At 38.2% G+C, this 22,254-nt stretch overlaps 1 protein-coding gene across 1 annotated transcript in view; it reads left to right on the top strand.

Annotated features, from left to right (window-relative positions):
* Positions 1-7,470: 7,470 nt before the first annotated feature.
* il1rapl1a (interleukin 1 receptor accessory protein-like 1a) overlaps positions 7,471-22,254 on the top strand; it is a 199,489-nt gene continuing 184,705 nt past the window's right edge. The window contains exon 1 of the mRNA XM_087804153.1: positions 7,471-7,937. The gene's annotated coding sequence lies outside the window, so the exon portion shown is untranslated. The remainder of the gene's footprint in view (positions 7,938-22,254) is intronic.

Here is a 22,254-nt window from a genome sequence, read left to right on the forward strand (position 1 = left end):
TCAATTTTCTGACCATTTGAGTGCGCCAATTTAGTGCTCATATTGCACTACATTTTCGCACCATCGGGATCAAATTATTAAGTGTAAGTGCAGAAGTGCGCAATTTGGGACACACCCTTGGTTCTAACGAAAAATTCAGTCATAGTGCTTAGATGAAAGCCCTGAACACTGTACGGCACAGCAGCTCTCTCTGGACATTTCAACAACAAATCCTTTAAAAGATTCACAGATCCAGACGGTTATCCAGAAGCCCTAACATGAATCTGCACTTCAAGAGCTCAATCTACATAAAATGACGTTCCATTTTGTTTAACACTTTTCCCAAACGGCATGATCAACGCCATATTGTTAAGGTAACAAATGGCTAACACAGATCGGTAACAAATGAATGTTGAATTTATGAAGAATATTGTGAGTCAAAAAGAAAGGCTCTTATAGGACTTTATGACGCCAGGAAACAACTTGACACACATTTAAATTGTGATAAAAATGGAAACATAAGCGTATGTATGTGATGTCACCCGCCACATGGAGAAAATGACTTTTGCAACTCGGTCTAAACAAGGCATTAACTCTCTGGGGGACTGAAAAACAATTGGCTATCTCTTATTGCATGATGTTTTTTTTTTGTTTGTTTTCATCTGCGAGCTCTGATTCTCAATGTTCCTGTGCTGGCACGGAGATGGATGCCAGATGAGCGGGCGAAATGGTATCGACTCTTCAATTACAGAAAGGTCACAATCCGCTGTCGTGGCAACTGTTTGGCATGCGTTCGGGAAAACTGCCGGGCACCGGCGAACTGCAGATTTCATAAACCTGCAATTAGGAGATGGGCATGGATCAGTCAGGGAAACATCTGCTTGTCCGCGTGCCAGACGATTCCATTGTTCGTGTGCCCTTGTGTGTGTCGGAACAGGAGCTGAAAAGAGAGACGGAAGAACGGCGAGCACAAAAGAAGTAATGAGAGACTCGTTTTCTAAGGTCCGAGATCAAAAAAATGATTAGCTGGGAGATATATTCACCAACATTTAGCAGATGCTGACACCATCTACTTCCTGATGTGCCTACACTCTTGCCACAAACACTCTTCAAATGGTTTTTTATCTCCTTCAATTATTTCAAAGCAAACTAGCAGCGCACATTATTCAAAAAGCGGGATAAATAACTCTTAGGTTTGGCACCTTTTAAAGGTTTTCTTGCTGCCATTTTTGGTTTGAAACATGCAACCGAAAATGTAACTTAAATCTGACTCTTTGAATTCAAACGACAAGACCAAACCAACCATATTATCTCATGCTACATACTAAGATGTATTCTGTGTTTGGTTATAATTTAATGAATCGTGTAAGAAACGTCAGGCAAGCATGTGTTTTTGCTCGTTCACTACCTGTTCTTGGCCCTCATGTGTTCACACCCGCCTGCAGCGGATTAAGACTAATCACAAACAGCCTTTGTTTCGTGAGGGGTGAGGCGTCCCTGAACGCATCACACAGAATATTTCTCTCTTTTTCGCTGGTTCCTTTGCTCTTGTGGATAATAACTATTAATGAACTCTGGCTTTTCCATGGGTTATTTTCCATGGGTTATTTTCCCGCTTTCTGATCTCTTCTTTGATACTTCCCCCAAGAAGGTTTTGTTCTTAATTTATCGTTATTGTTAAAAAACATATCTTAATAAAGTTTTCAGAAATATTTATACAAGGAGACGGATGAGTGCAATGTGTTTATTTCTGAATAATTATCTGGATCTTTACTTAAGTATTTGTCATTATTTGTTAGAGAAATTATTCCTTTTTACACCTACTGTGCGTTTTTGTATTGAAATCAATGATTTTTCCAAAATATTAAACATGGTTTCAAATATTATGGTCAGGCAGTTATATTAGGGGCGAATAAAGAGCTGCTTGGCAGAGGTCTGCACTCTCTTTTTTTTAGTTTTGTTTTCTATACAGTGGAGCTGATGTAAGGCACACAGACACACACATATTCACACACAAACTCACACTTGAGAACAATTTAAAGTTCTTAATAAATCTCTGTATGTTTTAGGATTGTGGGAGGAAACCGGAGTACCTGAAGTAAACCCACATATAGACGAAATACAAAGTCCAGACGGCTGGAATCAAACCCACAGCCCTCTGTAAGCTTCTATTGCCTGAGGCGAGTGAAAGTGAACACAATAGTTCCAGACTGTGTGTGTGTTAGTGACTCGTCCGACTGCTGTCCAGGGTGTCCCCTTCCTCTCACCCCTAACACCAGGTGATTGAGCTGCAACAAGCTCAACTTTTATCGATTTGAAAATGTCTGACGAACATTCCGAGACCGGTGTGCGTCACAGTCTCGAATCCGTGGTCTCCCGACGAGACTCCTCTCACGGCTCCGATTAAAACTGAGGATTTAATCGTGTCTTTATCTGATTGTCTTTTAATACAAAGTCTATTCCCGTCTGTGTGTGGAAGTGGGACGGGATGCTAATTCAAGATATTAGTTTTCAAAGCTGATTTCTTTTTTATTTAAAGCAGATATTGGTCGTATCTGCGAGCGACGGTGCACGAAGAAGCGGCCGTGAGGAGGTACTCCGTTGAGCGGCAACAGGAAAAGAAAGCGTGTGGGAGTGTGGCGAAAATGTGATGTGATGCTGATCTCGCTGCCGTTTCTATGGCATCACTCATGCACCATTTAGTTACTAAACAGCGAGCGAGTGATCCGCTGAGTTTATTTCAGGGCAGGCGAGAGGAGGAGGGTTTATGTCATGGCGGAGTAGCTCTATATTCTCTGTATGACCTACAACCATCGGATTCCTACTCACAGTCCAAAAGGAGAAAAGTGTGGAGGCAGCTACATCTATGATGAGTTTCCTGAGGCCGGGGCAGATGTGCTTACACAAGACTTCTTCTCTGGTGAAGAAAAGTCAGCCGGGGTGATCCATAGGTACACACTGTTTTTTTTTTTATTGTCTTCTGTTTAATGACGCCGAACATGTTCAAATATAGAGTTGAGCAAATGATTATCAATTCACTCTGAAAACTTGTTTTCAATTGACAGACTATTATATTAAACATCATTTATCCCGTTTTTGTTATGTTGGCAAACCCGGATTGTTACTGCCTGCTATTGCTACTAAGGATATTTCAAAAGCTGAAAAAGATCTAGATCTGCCCCTTCTTAATGAGGTTTAGATCTAGAAAAAAAAAATTATATGGTGGCAAGGGGACTGAATCAGTCATTCTATGTACCCGATTGTTATCATGCATCGTAAAGGGTACTTTAGTCAGCTTGGTGACCCTCTTTATGGGTTTAGCACGTGTGCTACAGGAGTCACGCATTTTCTTTTTTTTTTTTTGACCGAGGTTGTTGTGTTAACGAGTCCTTTATTATAAGTGATGGGCTGATGAAGCTTCATGAGGCAGTGTAATGTTTTTTGGAGGTCACTAGGTTTCATGAAGCAGTGTTATTAATTTCAGAGTCCACTAGATGGCAGTCTCTGCACTATTTTCCTTTGTTTTAATCAACTGTTCTATTAAACGTCACATAATTAAACATCATTATTAAACTGATGGCGCCACCTACTGACCTCTAAACAACATGACCCTGTTTCATGAAGCTGCTTAGCTTCACTACATTTTGCATTTAGAATACTTTTCACGGTTTTGTATCGTGTGGCTCCTTTTGTCCTTGGTTCTGTTTTTCTATTGCTTATCGTGTGTGTTATTTTATGTCATTCTTTTAGTTTGCACTGACACCATAAAAAACACTGGAAATAAAAGTTATGATCTGCACTTTACTAGTGATGGTCTAATGAAGCTTCATGAAACAGTGTCATGTTGTTAGAGGTCGAAAGGTGGCGCCATAAGTTTAAAAATGATCTGACGTTTCATAAGAACAGTTGTTCAAAACAGAGGAAAATAGTGCAGAGACCGCCATCTAGTGGACTCTGAAAATAATGACACTGCTTCATTCATGAAGCTTCATCAGACCATCACTACACTTTACTAGTTTGTACACTTTTACTCAATCACACTACTTCTTAGTTACTTTTTTCCTTTACTTAATAACAACTTTTACACATGTTCTTAAAAGTATTAATTATGCCTGAGATAAATGTGGTCACATTTTGTTCAAATGAACATATCCTACATGAATCCAATCTACACTTGTCTCGAATGTGGTTTTAAATGTTTAAAAAAAAAGTTTTTTAAAGGGAACTAAAAATAAGTATAAAACAAGACTTCTGAGGGATGGTGAGTAGCATGGATTACATTTATTAAAAAACATATCTAAGATGTAGTTTGATGTCACTAATGACATTAAGTATGTATGATACTAACATTTGCTAACTGCAAGTTACATCAAGGGTCAGGACAAGGTGGTACATTATGTGATCTCTGGACACAGCCATCTTGAATTGGACTTTTTCCTTCTGGATAAAAAAAAAGCTGCCTCGACAAATGTCCTATTCAGCAAGAAACCTGCTGTGAGTGACATTCACAATTGTTTTCAATAAGCAGAAGGTATTTCCGACTACTACCTGGAGCTGTTATCTGTTTGTGTACCTGAACACCCACTCTGGATTTCTCGTCCTCTCCAGACTGCTGCTGCGGTCGAAGGTGAGCAACAGTGAAACAGCCAGCTGTTGGAATTGTCAGAAATAAAGGTGTCGTTTCTACCTAGCCAACTGACGCCAGTCAATGTCACTGTCTGCACATGCCCACACTGTTCCGACAACATAACGAGTGGGTTCACCGTGGCTGGGCAGAAAATGTGAAGAACATTTTCGATGATTGGGACTGGACGAGTATTTTTCATTGAACCCACTCAATTTGCAAGTGTGTTGAAAGGAAAGTGTTCTGGATTGTTCCTGTTGCACTTTGAAGGAGCTCACAAAATGTCAAGAATGTCTCAACATGTGTTTAAAGAGATAACAAACTCTAAAAAAAAATTTGGCCTTGTTGCAAAAATGAAAGGGTAATATTTGATATAAAAATCATGATTTATAACAACCTTGTAATACTTTCAGGTTCTGGAATTGAAACCCTTGCAGGAGCCAAGATCTGAAGCAGGAAGATTCCAAAATAATTTGATATGATTAAGTTTTCTGAGGTAGTATTTACTAGTAATGGTCTGATTAAGCTTCATGAAACAGTGTCATGTTGTTTAGAGGTCAATAGGTGGCGCCATCAGTTTAAAATGATGTAATGTTTCATTAGAACGGTTGTTCAAAACAAAGGAAAATATTGCAGAGACCTCCATCTGGTGGATACTGAAAATAATTACACTGTTTCATTAAGCTTCATCAGACCATCACTAGTATTTACCACCCCAAAACACAATGTGTCTATAGTATATATTTTTTAAATTCTCCAAAAAAACTTTTCTTTTCTTTTGAAAACGAACAAAAATTATATTTTCTATAATCAACTTACTGACGTCTTTATGACAAAAAAAGCATTTTTTTTGCAGTTCTGAACCCCCCTAAATACTTCTTGTGAAGTCACACATAATTAAACTTCCCTCAAACCCTCACAGGAGCCAAGATCTCAAGCAGATTCCCACATAATTCAATACAAATGATTTGCACTTTCGATAGATAGGATCTTAACCTCATTGTTAACTCAACGTAAAAATTTGCGTTCCTAACCACCCTTCAACAACTTGTTAATAAAAGTAAAAATATTTTTTTGTGAAGTCAAACATACATAAATACATTTTCAACTCTCGTCAATAGTGATGGGAATTTTAAAGCGGACAGTTTACTTACTCATTCGATAGCATTCCGAGGTCGTATTTACAAATTTGAAACATACATTTCTGTTACTTCTTCATTGATTCAAGAATCTTGTTTTGGATTTTATGAACTCTTGAACTGATTTCTCTGAATAATAGAAAGAAATTAATAAATACGATTTTTATTAATTTTTAACCCTCTTCGGCCTCATCTGTCGACTCCTATGCTGACTGTCTTGTTATATGTATATATATATATATATATATATATATATATATATATACACTGTATATATATATATATATATATATATATATAAATTCATTCATTCATTCATTCATTCATTCATTGTCTACCGCTTTATCCCAGGGTCGGGGTCGCGGAGAGACTGGAGCCTATCCCAGTATAATAGGGCGAGAGGCAGGGGACACTCTGGACAGGACTCCAGTCTATCACAGGGCACACAAAGACAGATTAACATTCACACACACCCTCATACCTATGGACAAGTTCTCAATCAACCTCTGTATGTGTTTGGACTGTGGGAGGAAACCAGAGTGCCCGGAGTACACCCACGCAACACGGGGAGAACATAATATATATATATATATATATATATATATATATATATATATATAGAGAGAGAGAGAGAGAGAGAGAGAGAGAGAGAGAGAGAGAGAGAGAGAGAGAGAGAGAGAGAGAGAGAGAGAGAGAGAGAGAGAGAGAGAGAGAGAGAGAGAGAGAGAGAGAGAGAGAGAGAGAGAGAGAGAGAGAGAGAGAGAGAGAGAGAGAGAGAGAGAGAGAGAGAGAGAGAGAGAGAGAGAGAGAGAGAGAGAGAGAGAGAGAGAGAGAGAGAGAGAGAGAGAGAGAGAGAGAGAGAGAGAGAGAGAGAGAGAGAGAGAGAGAGAGAGAGAGAGAGAGAGAGAGAGAGAGAGAGAGAGAGAGAGAGAGAGAGAGAGAGAGAGAGAGAGAGAGAGAGATCTTAATATCCAATCATAAAACTAACCTATAATTTCAAATTAAGAATTCATTTATTACAGAAAGGACATGTGTTTTTCTATTGTTTTGTTTGTGAAAAAACAACCCCTGAGTTACATTGGAACATTTTTTATTATTAATTTAGATTTAAACCTAAAATAGGAACTTTCTATGAAGTATACATAATGTGAATGTCATAGTAGAGTCATACTGCCTTCCTCTTAATTTATCCCAATTAAATGAACAAGAAAAAAATGTTTTTCCCCCCAAATAATTAGTGTGTTACGCTATATTTATGAAATAATAGTAATTATTACGCACGAGTGAGTTTCTACATGACGTTGACCAAAGATATTGACCAAATATGCTTTAAAAATCTCTCATATGGCTCCACTCTCCATCTAAAGCCCCCTGCGCTGCGTCGCTCTGATGCTTTCACATGACGAAGGTTTTTTTTTGTTTTTTTTAACATGGTAGGCTGGGACACCGCCAGGCACCCTCCTTCACCCTGTAGCGTTGAGTCACCGAATCCCTCGTTCCTTTCTCTCATCCATTTCCACGAAGGGGGGACGACAGGGTGCAGGTGCGGCGTGTTGGAGCCAGCAGGGGACGGTGTGTGGAGCACTAGGACCGTGCAGAGAGATAGAGGGGGAAAAAAGGAGAAAGAGAGAGAGAGAGAGAGAGAGAGAGAGAGAGAGAGAGAGACTTTCTCTTTCTCGTCATCGTGTGCATCGCAACTACACAGCCGAGAAGCTGTGGAGGAAACCTCTCGTCGGATCTGGCCATTTTATCCATCGGTTTTTTCCATTTCTTCTCCACGGAGAACTGGACATGGAACGGGGAGGAGACTCAGGCTTTTGAAAAATAAAAGTCTTTCCAATAAGTGACTCCTGATCACCTGCTTTTTTTTTTCTTTTTTTTTTGGTCCACGATTATCCGGTCTTCTTCTTCTCTTTTTTTTTTTTTAATTCAAAAGCGCGCAAAGTCTGCGTAGGAGACCTCTCGCCTGGCGCTCTTGATCCACGCAAAAAAAAAAGGGACAGAGACGCAACATCTTCATGGTTCTGTCGGGATTAAACGCGGACCTTCGGCTGAATGGGTGACCTGGCTGAGACGCACACCACCACCACCTCCACCACTACCACACACCAGCACCGGCTTCTTCCACGCATTCCACGGTCCCCTGGAGTTGTGATGCCCACAGTCGTGTGACTGACCAACGTTCTGAGTTGAAGGTAAGTTGCGTCTTATTTTGAGGAGTGTGTGATGAATCCACAGCAACTCCTGGATGTTGGTGGAGATGCTCCCAGTTCTTGAGTCTGGTCAGGAATTCACAGTTTCATTTCCAATGTTTGTTTGGAAGACTTGGATCTGCCTTTGGATGTGTGTTTGTTGTGAGCTTAATCATGGAGATTCCGGAGAAGCCCTCTGCAGTGCGGACACACACATTCACACACACACACACACATTCACACACACACCGACGCGCACGCACTTGAGCTTACCAAGGAGCGGATTTAGATAAAGGTGTAAACGAAGAGGCAGCTTTTCCCCCCGCAGGCAGTCTGCCAGTAAGCCTTATTATACACACAATCCTGTTTGTAGGATGGAGGCTGACGATTTTTAACCCTAAAAATACTTCTTTATTCATCCATACCCGTGCTGTTGCGCGCATGTGTGATGGTGTTTTGTGCGTCACTGGTCCATCGCAGTGTATTTTTTTTTTTTAAATGGATATTGACACACACACACACGCGCGCACGCGTGTTGAAGTGATCGGTGTGCACTCTTGCACCACTTGGCTTTCTCGATATTCCAAACCTACAGTTCGAGTTTTCTCGTGGAGAAGCTCCCACGGATAGCGACGCATGACGCAGGACTCTGGGTGATGATGGATGTTTTTTTTAGGGGGTGAACATCCTTTATGAGGGTTTGAACATTACATGGAGAAACCACCGATGGCATACCAGTCACATACTTGTTCTACCTTTCCACTTTTTGACTTGGATGATCCCAATTAAACTCAACATTTTGCTTCTTCAATTTGCTACTTATTACACTTAGATATTATGGAAGATATAAAGTAAAATTTGCGGACTTGATAATAAAAAATGTTTTTTTATCTTTTGGCAACCAAATCTTTAAAATTATTTTTTTCAATTCAACTTTTCAGTGACGACTTCATCTAGTTTATTTAACTGGACAATACGGAATGATCATATGTGTAATTTTTGATTTTATTTTGTTTATAGTACATGCTACGTTACAAAAAATTACCCAAATTATTTCTCATAACTACTACTTAAGAGGTTAATATATTATTTTACTAAAGTAAATATTAGGTATTAAATGTCTTCTATTTAAATATTAGTTATTTTAAGTTTTAATGTAGGTTTTTCTGAACGTTTTGGTCAAATGTCTTTTTGAAGACATATTTTATCAGTTTATACAACTTTGAATGCAAGTTTGTCCTTTGTTTTACCTAAAATCCTTATATACATGTTTTTTAATTCAGATCATAAGTCTGGGATAATGAATTAATTGGAAGAATAACAGGATTAAACAAATCTTTTTCTCCCGTACAATGAATAATGAATTATCTTAGAAGCTCTACATCCTGAAATAAACACAAATGTAACTTTTTTCAAAGTTCAGACAAAAAAAAAAAGTTAACCTTGTTTCATGTTTCAACTTTAGGCTGAAAGCTCCGTCCGTTGCTGTCCCAGAAACTAGAAGTCTACACAGAATATCCTTAACATGCATTCGTTCTGCTATTTATCAGCATATTCCTACTTATTTTTACATTTTTTGTTTCACACACTGGATCACTGCATGCTAGTAACGGCTTGTAAAAGGGCAAACTGTGATGGAGTACTTCTTTAGAGTCACAATAAATTCATTTTAAATTTAGCATTTGATGAAATTGCATGAAAAACATGACCTCAAGTTTGATATTTTCCAAGCGACGTTAAAAATATAAGGCAGGAAATGTGGAATTAAACCATGACTAGTAAGATCTCTGAAGGTCTTGTTGAGATTTCCATCAGAGTTTAGGGTGAAACTGGTCCAAGCCGACTTAGTATTCCAGAAGACTGTGCGTCTCGGTGCTTGTCAAAGTCAGAATGAGCTGCATCTTACTCTGCTAACAAAGACAGACCCACGGATGGAGAGACAGGCAGACAGTCGAGACAGCTAACATCTCTGTGTCACTCTTGGTTCTCCATCCAACTTTCATGAGGGTTTTGCATTAATTAATCGCTGAAGCCACTTCCGTCTGATGTTGCAAAGTGCTGCAGATTAAACTGGCGGGGGAACTATCCTGGGTGCCTGAACAATCAGCTACTTTGTTCAGCTGATGCTCCCGATTTGACGTCTTGAATCTTGGTCTTGTCGTGCCTATATATGTCCCTGGGACATTTGACATTTATAATTCCAGCCCTTATGTTACTCTCTTTACAGCCTGGTTATTAAGTTTGTCCTCTTATGGCCCATAATGTTTTTCTTTCACACACTTCAGGGGTATTCTTAACTGAAATTATTCACTTAGAGAAGAGTTTTTTTTTTACGATAATAATCTCATATTAAGTCTTAAAAAGTGTGTTATAATTTAGCACAATTGAAACTAAATCCTTCCTAATTCAACATTATATTTCGCCTCTTACAAATGGATAAGTTCCGCTCAAATATATATCTAAAACCGGATTAGTCGCCGTTCTATGGAAACTTTTTCTTCCCAGTTCATAAACCAGAATGTTTTGCAAATAATATTAAAAAAGTGGAAAAAAAAAAAGAAAAGTTGAATGTTTAAAGCTAAAAACTCATGCCTCTGTTGTAAAATGTTGGTGTTGAGTAGTTGAAAAGATAATTTTCAACTATAATTGTAGAGACTTCAAAATTCATTTAACTCCTTCTATGTGTTTTGTTTTCCAAGTAGGCTAACTTTAGCATGCTATCTAACATTATTTTTTGTCGATAGAAACATTTTTTATTCATTATTTCACTGCGCCATAGCGCCTTAAATAAATATGCATAAAATGTATGTCATTTTGAATAATTTAATTGGTTTAAATCCCCACAAAATATTTGTTGTTTAATATAATATTGCATATTTACTGTTTTACAAAAAAACTATGAATTATGACAAAAATGTCTGACAGGAACTTGAACTTTGGCTCAAATATATTTCTAGAACCTGATAAGTCACAGAAAGAGAAAAAAAAGGTTTAAAGTTTTTTTTTCTACATTAGTTAAAACCTTATGCCTGTGTTTTTTTAAATGTTAGTGTTGTTGAGTAGTTGAAAACATAACTTGTATTCATGTCCACAATGAAGCATAACTTGATACCAACTTTTCTAAAGAATCAACGAGAAAACAAAAAGGTCTCATACTTCCATGAATATTTCATGTGCTGTTAACTGTGTTGCCTTCACTTAAGGTCAGAATTTTTCACCTTTTAGTTGTGGTATGGTGTTTAAAGCAGGGGGTCTTAAAGTTAACTGGCCGCAGGAGGTTGAGACTTGGCTGGAGGCTGGATGATCTTTCATCTGAAAGTCTTTAAAAATTTGATTTATATTTTGTATAATATTTTATTGAGTGGTTCATGGTCAGTTGTGGTCATTTTGGCATGTTTTTTTTTGGGTTTTTCTCTCTTATTTTTGCTCCTTTTAACTGTATAACTATATAATAACCATATAATCAAATCAATTACGATGTTTGATCTTTGATACCTTAATCTGACATTGACCAAAAATGGAGTCACTTGCTCTGCCTGCCGTCATAAAAGAGTTGTAAAAGATCGTGTCACCAGTAGGGCTGAACTTCTGTTCCTTTGTAGCACCAAAACGCTTTGGTTGTAACGAGAATGGAAACATGCTTCATCTTTTGGCGACTAGTTTTGATCCCCACACACCATAGAAACTTGACAGTATGTGGATTATTTTGAAGAAAAGCTGATTAGTTACAAAAAACGTGAACATTAGATTCATGTTTAACTTGTTAGCAAGTATTGATGTACTGATGAAGCTTCATGAAGCATTGTCATGTTGTTTAGAGGTCAGTTGGTGGCGCCATCAGTTTAAAAATGATTTTTTTTTTTGTTTCTTTATAACAGTTGTTCAAAACAAAGGAAAATAGTGCCATCTAGTGGCTCTGAAAATAATGACACTGCTTCATGAAGCTTCATCAAGACCATCACTATTAGCAAATGTTCTTTTGCACTGAAAAATTACCAAAGCTGAAATATTTAACTCTAGATTTGTACTATTTGAATGTCATTTTCTTTCTTTTTAGAATGCGTATTAAGTTGACACAAATATCATGATACACACACCAGCAAATAGTTTCACACAAATGAGAAACTAATTTCTCTAACAAGCCAAAATCTTTCAAATTTCAGTAGATAAATATTTTATTGCTGGTTAGTGGTTGGGATTCTGTTTAAAACACCAATTTCTTCCACATCTCTAGTATCGCACGTCTTTCGATAAGTGGTAAATTATCATCTGTCAGGTCAGACCCGCACAACAGTTGGAGGTCAAACCAAATCATTCAAAATCGAGGCTCGGGCTCTGACTCATCAGATATTTTTGAATGCTGCAGAAATAAACCCAACACTGCCGTTTTCCTACGAAGCGGTGTGCACACAATATAAAGCAGCATAAACACAGTTGTGGGAGCCATCACACTCCCTGCATGGAAATCAAATTAACCCTCGGGGAGCTGTAGCGATGTCTCTAACTCCTAATAATGGACTGCATGGCTGCTGTGTTATTACATTTCTTTGTGCCGGAGCATGTTGATGTTCTTCTGAGGGTAAAATGTAACCTTTTAGCTGCTTCCCCACCACCCAGCTGCTGGGCTGAACGCCTCAATTTGTTTGTCTTATAAGGGCACTTTTGAGAGGAGGGTGGTGTCCGTGAACAACGGCGGGATTTGACCGATTTCAGGTCTCAGCAGGTGGCGTTTGTTGTGCTCCGCTCTTCGCTACAGGAAGCTGAGAGGAAAGACTTCTGCACACGACAATAGCAACATCGGAGCTAAAAGCTTGCTCGTGTCACAAGGTGAGCAAACCTTGAGCTCGTAAACCACAGAGACGTTTATTTGGTTCGACACTTTCAGTCCACAGTTGCTAGTTTGCTTCTACATTTCCTCTCTGTTTGGCTTTAATAAATACAAATCTGGTATGTTTGGCAAAAGTTAGCAGGATCATTTGTCTGTGTCATATTAAACAAGAATACTGAGAAAATAACATTCATTTAACCCCTTCTATGTGTATTCATTATAAGTAAGCGAACTTTAGCAACATTATTTAGATAGATGAAAACATATTTAGCCATTTATAGCACCTAAAATAATTATGAATCAAAATCAATGTAATTTTAAATAATTAAATATTTATTCACCCCCCCCAAAACTATTTTATTTTTTATTATAATTATAATATTGAAATGTTGTGTTTTTACAAAAAGCAGATCTATAATGACAAAGATGGTTTAAAAGTAATCAAACATTAACATATTAAATAAAACTTTATGGTCACATTTTAGGTCAAGGAAATGATCCGACACAATACAAGTATAATAATAATAAAAAAAATAATATATTTTTGATCAATAGTGGATTCCTCTTAATGGAATCCCTAGGACGTTGTATATTAAACTATTTAGAGATGTAAGTTCAGACACTGTATTAAAAAGTGAAAAAATAGGAAGACATATAATTAAAAAAATGCAAAAATTCCAAAAAATGGAAGATATTATTATATTAGTAAGATGTAAATGGTAATATATTTCAAAAATGTTTTTTTTTGTTTAATTAACAGCAGCTAGAGAATGAAAGATATGTATACATTATAAAGCAATAATAATAAACATTAATAAAACGAATCATATAATATATCAAAAATGAAAAATATTTCTGTTTAAGTAGCTAAAAGTACCTTGATTCTCCATTAGGCACAAAAGCTCATTTTAAAATATAAATATTACTTTTACGTTTTAAGGCCTGCTGAAGAATTACGTTTGTTAAACGTTTCACCACACCTTAAATTTCAGCGCGAACAGCCGAGACATGGAAGTGGGACAGGGGAGTAGAACCCCCGATTAGTCACCGAGTCAGGATATATTAGTGGTGGTTCTGGTGTAAAGATCGAAATATATAAAGTTTTAAGGCTGGTGATATCTTGAGAATTAAATTTTTATCTTATCTGGCTCAGGAACTCGTTGGGACCCATCGATGGGATCCACTGTAGGAAAGAATAGCAGAAGCTCGTCAGATCAGTTCTAACGAAGTCCACGATTTCCCCTGCTGCGATTTCCCCCAAAAGTACTTGCTCGTGGGCCGAGGGCAGAGATGGAACTGAGCGTTTTTCGGGACTGGTGCTGTGTTAGTGATGAATGATGTGTGGGTCTGTCCCCCGTCACGTTTATTGAATTAGGCCGCCCGGTAGACCCATCGCTTCTCCGTGCACTTGAAAGCAATCCTGTGGTGAAGTGTATCAATAAGCGGGTGGATGGAGTGTAAGTGGTTGTGCTGCAGCGGGCAGAGAGCCAGTGATGAGGACGAGGGACGCGCTCAGGGAGAGTCCTGCTGATCACAAGGCAGATTGGGAGCCTCGGGTGCTTTTCTTGCTGGGTCGCTGCAGAGCGGGTCACCAGAACATCGCAGAACTGACCCCAACAAAGTACTGAGCCACGAGTTTATTGTAAGGGATAAATGGATCAAAACATGATAAAACCTTTATTTATTTATTCTTTCGTTCAATTCAAGGTGTGGAAGCCCAAAACCGAAACCAAAACAGTGTATACTGTATATATAGTATGTATTCATTTAATGTCCTTTAATGATACTCAAAAATATCTGATCAAGTTAAGAAAAATTGCCCTTTCGGTACATCCTGATTAAAAAAACAAAAAAAACCCCAGGAATTTCATACATTTACCACCAATATAGAGATTTCATTATTACTGCATTGATGTGTTTACAGTGGCTTTTTTCCCTATTCAACACCAGGGGTCTCATGTACTAAGAAGTTCGTAGATCTTCTACTAAATATGCCCGGAAACTAAAATCCACAAGATGGCGCAGCACAAAAATATTCAGATGTATGAATATGTGTGCGATACGAATCTAGGCATTTTTCCTTCGTACATCCCAATCAACGTGGAATTAATCGCAGACTTGTTCGTCCTTTTCCACACCCTCATTTACATATTTAAATCATATTTAAATGAAGCAGAGTCCGCCACCTACAGACTTGCAGGAACTACAAACTTTTTACTGCTCTTTTCAGTATTGGTAAATATGGAAAAGGTGGCTAAGCCCATTTTTTGTGCGTAAAACCTCATGAGGCCCCAGGTCTTTTCAGCTAGACATATCATAAATGACATAATAATGGGTAATTTCCAGGTTAGATATTTTGATTATGACCCATTTCAAATATTACCTTAATCTAAATCTTGCATCTTAATCCAATCTTAAAAGCTTTCAAGAAAATTCACACAAGAAGTTTTGTTTTCGGTACTTATTAGCATGAATATGGCTAATTTCAGTAACAATAAACCATGGATTCACTATTATTATTGACCATGAGTCTGATGAGTCTGTCTTTAAACCTTAACCCTTTTGTTATCTCAGGGTCAAGGTGACCCGGAGTGTTGTAGGTCGAGATAACACAAGGGTTAAAGTTTAATCTTTCACAATATGCAGAAAAGTGACTCTAGTCCAACTTTGTGAAATGATGAATCCTCATCATGAAAGTATAAATTGGAGTCATCAAATGGAACAGCACATGCAAAGGCTCTAGTCTGAGGAAAGTGTTTACCTTCTGTCCGGGGGTGGATGCAAATACCTTCTTATCAATGGCTCTGCAGAGGAACATGACTAGCTTTGCCTCTACATATGTGGCGGCTCTGCTTCACACAATGACCAGGTGACTGATGTGCTGGAGAAGAAGAGCTCCAAACAAGCCCCAACACTTTGATGGCTCCGTCGAAGGCTGGCCGCTTTGATGCGGACCCCCAAGAGGCCACTGGCAGCTGAGCTTCCAGCGTGGCAGATTGATATTTGTAATTTAAGAGAAGCTGTCACACGGCATCCTCCAGATGGAGTGAGCCACGGAGGCACGCAGTCGATTTAACACGCTTTGTATAGAAAAAAAAAATCGGTTTGATTTGGGAACTGAGAATTCATTCGAAACACATTTGCTGAAGGGTTTTAAACGTTCATTTACGCGCAGATGTTCGTGCAATAATACTCACTGGGGGATAAAAATCCTCTTGTGTCTTGAAAAAACTGCCAAAGCAGACAGGTCAGTTTATTCTGTGTATCCAAAATAAACATGGAAGTAATAGCTTATTTATGAACTCATCACTGAACATGAAACAAAACAATTTTTAGGAAACCCACCGCCCCCGCCTGCCTTCATCATATTGATTGACAATAAAGATGCAATTGGCAGAACATAACTTGATTAACATCCTGTCCGAAGAATCAAATGAAGAGCAAATCAAGTTTCCATCTCACAGTTGGCATCTTGCAGATATTTAAACTCCACACTCAGGCGGGGATGACATATACATTATAAATATAATACATAAAATTAGCCAATTTAAAAATCAAACTACATTTAAGCGTATATGCTTTCCCTTAATTGTATCAATTCACTTTTCATTCAAATGTATTTTCTATGGATAAATAATACATGTTATAATAATAATACAATAAGTGTAGTATTTTTTCCACTTGTAATTTTTTTTTAATATTGTGACATTAGATGAAATGAAAGTATGAATATTGACTCACACAAACACAATTGTCCTTTTTTTCCTCATACTTTCTGTATCAAAATTAGTTATTTGTTTAATTTTGAGCAGTCATGACTCAGAGAGGCACATGGCCAACAAACTGCTTCAAAGGAGTGAGTCAGAGATTAGTTTTACTGTTTTTACTGAGATACTTTATTCAATTTAACAGCAGAAAGAAGCAGAAACTGACATAACATGAGCCCTGTGCTTGTTATTGTTGTTAGCAAAATTATTTAAATATTAAATATATTTTAATTGTTATGGGTGTTAACTAAGGTTAACAAATGTGAGGTTTTGTACCAGAAACTTGCTCTAAACCCACAAAAGTACATCTTTGTTGAACACAAATTGAATTCCCCTGAATCCCTTTTCCAATTTTTTTTTAAAGTTCCCTCGTCGCCTTTTTGTTACCACTTTGCTTTTGTCTAAAAGTCATATTCAGGAAATTAATTTTGGCTCTTGAGAGACGAGTTTGTCTCCAGTTGCAGTGATTAGACTAAAGTGGTGCTGAGTTTTCCCTCATAATTCAGACAAGTAGATTTTAAGACTCACCGTTCTAAAGAGAATTGACAATGAATAGCATTAAAAGAAACAGGAAACTGATGACATTGATGAATAAAGTTGTTGCCATATATTGAGAAACAAAAGGTTCCTTTATCTTTAAACTTATTTAGGAGTCACAGAGAGAGTGGGAGGGTGTATGAGCATAAACCAAAATTAATTCTCTCCTTCCATGTAGGTGCTTAACTTCGACCGCAACAGAAGCTTATTGTCTTCCTGCAAAGAGAAAATGAGTGTCTGGATGTTTGTTTGCGCTGCATATATTGTGGAGTGTTTCTCTGATCTCCACTCTGGGTGGGTGTAGTACTAAGTAAGCGAATAATGACTGTGTGGAGTGTTTGTTCGTTGATTAAATAGCTGCATTGACTTTTCTGAAAGGAGACATACACTCAAATAAGTTCCAATCGCCGCTCATGCTCCCAACTGACTGTACAAGAACTCATCACATTAAATGTCAAAAACTAATTTAAAAGGCTAGGTGGTTTCTTTCCCCTCTTCCCCCATGATACATTTTTCTTAAACGTATTAAGTGGCTAATAGACAAGAGACACCATTTTACTTGTAAAAAATAAAAGACAGCGGAATACTTTTTCCAACACACAGCAACACAGGGGATAGATTCATAAAATAAGAACAAGAACTAAGTGCAAAAAAAGAACAACAAAAAAATACAAATATCTAGTATAACACAAAGAAAAGGATACAAATATAATATAGAATAGAATCATATATTCACTTTGCTCCTCAGAATTAAACAACTTAATAGCACGAGGAATGAATTAGTCCCTGAGTCCATTAGTGTTGCATCTCCTGCAACTGTCACCAGTGAGTCCAGCTTCATGCCAACCACAGAGCCAGCCCTTCTGATCAACCTGTCCAACCTGTTGACACTCCTCTTGGAAACATTCCCACCCCAACACACCACGGCATAGAAAAGGACACTGGCCACCACGGACTGGAAGAACATGAGAGTTTGTTGTCAAAAGTTTATGTAGGGTCAAAGTAGGGTCAACTATTTTATAACCCACAATCCACTCTAAATCCACAGTTACTTAGCAAATGGGTAATGAAAATAACCCAGTAGTTTTAAGAGTGTAAACACCTCTACAGCGAGGCATCCAGTAAGCGTCCTAAACAGATGCCTAAGCCTATCTGATGGCCACGATTCTACGTGTTGCTTTTCTACTACACAGTTCCATTTATATTCTGATGTGTTTCCACCAGCCCTGCTGCCTACTGGCAGTGGGCAGCAGCGTCATAACCTAGGGGCACGAAACTTGGCGGAAACAAAAAGGTTTGGACCTCGTTCACGGAAAACTGACTTTTTGGACGGACAACGTGTACCCCATCTCGCAAAATTACTTCTACTTGAACACAAATTGAATTCCCCTAAATCACTTTACGCACCATTTTTGCCAAACATTCCCTTGATGGCTTTGACCACAACCGTTTATTTGTGCTACATATATTGTGAAGTGTTTCTCTGATCTCCACTCTGGGTTGTTATAGGACTAATTAACTGAAGAATGACTGTTTATTTGTTCATTCAACTTTTCAGGCAGTCGACGTCAACTTCTTCTTGCCGCTCGGCTCGCTTGGAGCAGTTACTAAATTAGTATCAGCTTCGTACCGCTGGTGTAACTGCAACAAAGAAGGAGTGCTAGTAGAATGGGGCCATATGGGAGAACCCAGCTACCCTGTGGACCGAACTCATTTTTGTCGATTGGTCCGTGATCTTGTGATCCACAGACCGCAGAGCCCGAGCTGGGGTGTAAGGCTGGATCAGATCACTGATGTAAGGAGGAGCCTGACCATCAATAGATCTGAAAGTAAGAACCAGAATTTAAAAAAAATGATCCTGAAAGAAACTGGTAGCCAGTGAAGAGATTTAAGGATCGGAGAAATGTGAGTTCTTCTACTAGAGCGTGTCAGAATTTTCGCTGCAGAGTTTTGTATTAACTGCAGGCGAGACAGCGGCTTATTGTCTAGACATGAAAATAAACTGTTACAATAGTCTAAACGAGAGGATACAAACGCATGGATTATAAGCTCCAGATCATTCCATGACAACATTTTCCTAAGTTTAGAGATTTTTCTCAGTTGAAGGAAAAAGTAAAGCATCGACTCGTTAGATACAATATCTTCATGAAAAGTTTTTACCTCCTGAGGGCCCCATAATTACATTCAGAAGGCTGGAAGTGGCCCCGGACTGTCCTTTTCCTAGGTCTTTACTAGAGAGATTGTCTTTCAGGGCGGAGTTCATAATAAAGACCAACTTACTGTACACTCACTATTGTCTCTATTGTGGGAGGAGATAAAGAAGTCCAAATTGAAATGATGCAGGTTTGACTCAAACCGATGAAGAGGAGGAGAAAATTCTCAGTAGAGAAAATGCAAGGCTTGGTGAAGATATTGGACGAAAGGATAGTGAAATATGGATGCTTTATTTCCAAGAATCTACAAAGAGTCCTGACGCAAGGAAGCTGCCGCGTCTGTCTCGTCGCCCAACTCTGTTGTTTAAAGACTTTTAACGGTCGTCGGGGACTGAGAATCCACCCATCACTGACCGATGGCACTAATAGCCAGTTTGCTGTACACAATGTGAGCCAACATCAAAGAAGTCTGTTCAGCACAGTGCAACATTTATGGCAGTCCCAACTCCCCGAGGACTCATTGCACCATAACACAGGCCAATGCAGCTGACAAAATAAACTGTTTCAGCTTTTGCATTCAGCAGAAAACACCGCGCCCTCCCTATCCTTTCTCCCTCTTGTGCTCCAGCGATGGCAATTCTCACATGGGTTTTGTCTTGTTTTTTTTTTCAGCCTAGGGTAGATAGAGGCCATCCAAGGCATTCTGAGGTCCTGAGCAACAGCAAAAAAAAAAGGAAAAAGTATTTGGTTTCATTTCTGGTTTGGTTTCAATTTTCTCGTCGTCCTCACGGAATACATTTCATTTGGAGCTAACATGATGAAAAGAAAGAACCCGCAAATCTAATTTAACTTCATAACCTCGTGTGAGGGCGAATAATACAGAGATTGTGTTTTTCACTTTGAGTGTTTAGTGTCAGAAGATTAGTTGAGATTCGTCTCCTCTTGCACACAAGGGACGACTCCTTTTTGATAGAAATCAAGTTTATACATTAAGAGCAAAGTGTTTATTTTTTTTAAAACAAGTCAAAATGCATTCATTACATTTATAATAGATGTGCTAGCAGAGGATAATTGGTTGATTCTACTAAACCCATAGTTTGCATCCGGCTAATTTCATAGGCTCGGAAACAAGTTTTTCAATTACAGATCTGTATATAATTTTTAGACAGAACAGAAACAATAAAAAAAAATAAGGCACCAAAATAAGGCACAACAATCCTCTAGCTTTTTTAGACGTACCGTATCGGTACTAAATCAAGTCAAAAGGTTAATGTTATAGATATAAATCTGAAACTTTCACGTCCTAATACATATATTATTGATTAAAAATATATATAAATACATATATATATTGTCATTAATTCTGTTATTAAAGATATGCCCTTAAAACCATAAGATTTAAAAATATATATTTATAAAAGTAATTCATATTAAAATAATATACTCTGCCCATTAAGTAATTTTTGACACCACCCCGTGACTCTCACATGATACGGTAGCAGGGGACAGGACCCAAGGTCTCAAGCAAGTACTTCCCACAACATTTTTACATTATTTGACATTAATGAGTTACATATTACACATTATGTATGTGACGTGTATGTGTGTTCCAAAACATTATGTTTTATTACATGATGATGCTCCTTTTAGTCTTACCTTACCACCCTTTAACACCTCCTAGATAGGGACGTATTTATTTATTTCAACCCTAGTATAAGAGCCAAAATATTATTTAAAATCGAATAGTATACGTTAGTGATAATCCGATGAAGCTTCATGAAACAGTGTCAATATTTTTAGAGTCCACTAGATGGCGGTCTCTGCACTATTTTCCTTTGTATTGAACAACTGTTCTAATTAAACATCACATTAAACTGATGGCGCCACCTACTGTCCTGTAAACAACATGACACTGTTTCATGAAGCTTCAACACATTACTAATATACGTGGTAGCTTAGCTAGTGGAGAAAAGTGTAGGCTAAACATGAAAATAAACAAAAAAGATTTGAATCTTAGGCCTGTACATCTGCATTTAAACATAACCGTTAAAACTCTCAACTCAAGTAAATAAGTTGCTAAAGTATATTAATACCGAGTGTGCGTGATTCTAAGCTGTGACATTGCAGTGCCGCAATCGGAGGACAACAATCACGTATGTGTGTGTTTGCTTGCACACGACACACAGAGCAGTCACTCATGTTCTTGGCCTCAGCAGTGATCTGGCATTTTTCCTAGATCCCATCTACGCCTCCTCCCGTCCCATCTTTTCTCACTCTCCGCTCACACACCAGCGTCGTCAGGCACGGGCTTGATATGACTTGGACTCTCGGAATATAATGTCACGAGGCAACGCAAAATTCTTAAACAGGCAAATAAAAATAGACGTGTGTCTGAATCATTTATAGCAAGTTTCAGAATAAACTCAACGCAACATAAGCTGTCATTATAGCCAACAATTACAGTGATTATTTGTTCAAAAGAGAAGCAATCTTGAAAATCCCGCAAGGTCCCGGCAATGGCTGAGGACGAGTGGATACAGTTAACTCAAGCAGCTTTTAAAGCTTATGTTTGGACATGTTTCAGTATAAAATCAATCAATCAATTTCATTAGAGTCGTGTGGTCTTTAAATTCTGCAAAACCAGATTAAAATACTGCAACATTACTGCAAATATATCATAGTTCCTGCAGTATCGCAATATATTTTTAACCCAGTATCGTGATACCTATCACCAGATCCTTGTCAATACACCCCCCTAGTGACCTGTTTGTAAAATCTGTCACTTTTGTGTGGCGTTGTGCATGTCCATAAAACCAATAATGAAGCCAAAGGTCGAGTGGCTTTGGCCTCCGAAAAAAGGCCCTTCACGGACGTACATAAAGAAAAACTTGTAGCCTGGAACAACAGCAGTAAAGGAGATTGGACTTTTCCAGTCTTCAAATTGGCTGCACATTTGTTCCTCGGAAAACAGCTCTAGGTGAGCATTGTCTATTGTGCTGTGTCCTCCGCGCTTCCTTATTTGGAGATATTGGTTT

Source organism: Callionymus lyra, chromosome 12 (genome assembly GCF_982586985.1).
Source record: "Callionymus lyra chromosome 12, fCalLyr1.hap1.1, whole genome shotgun sequence".
Taxonomy (NCBI): Eukaryota; Metazoa; Chordata; class Actinopteri; order Syngnathiformes; family Callionymidae; genus Callionymus; species Callionymus lyra.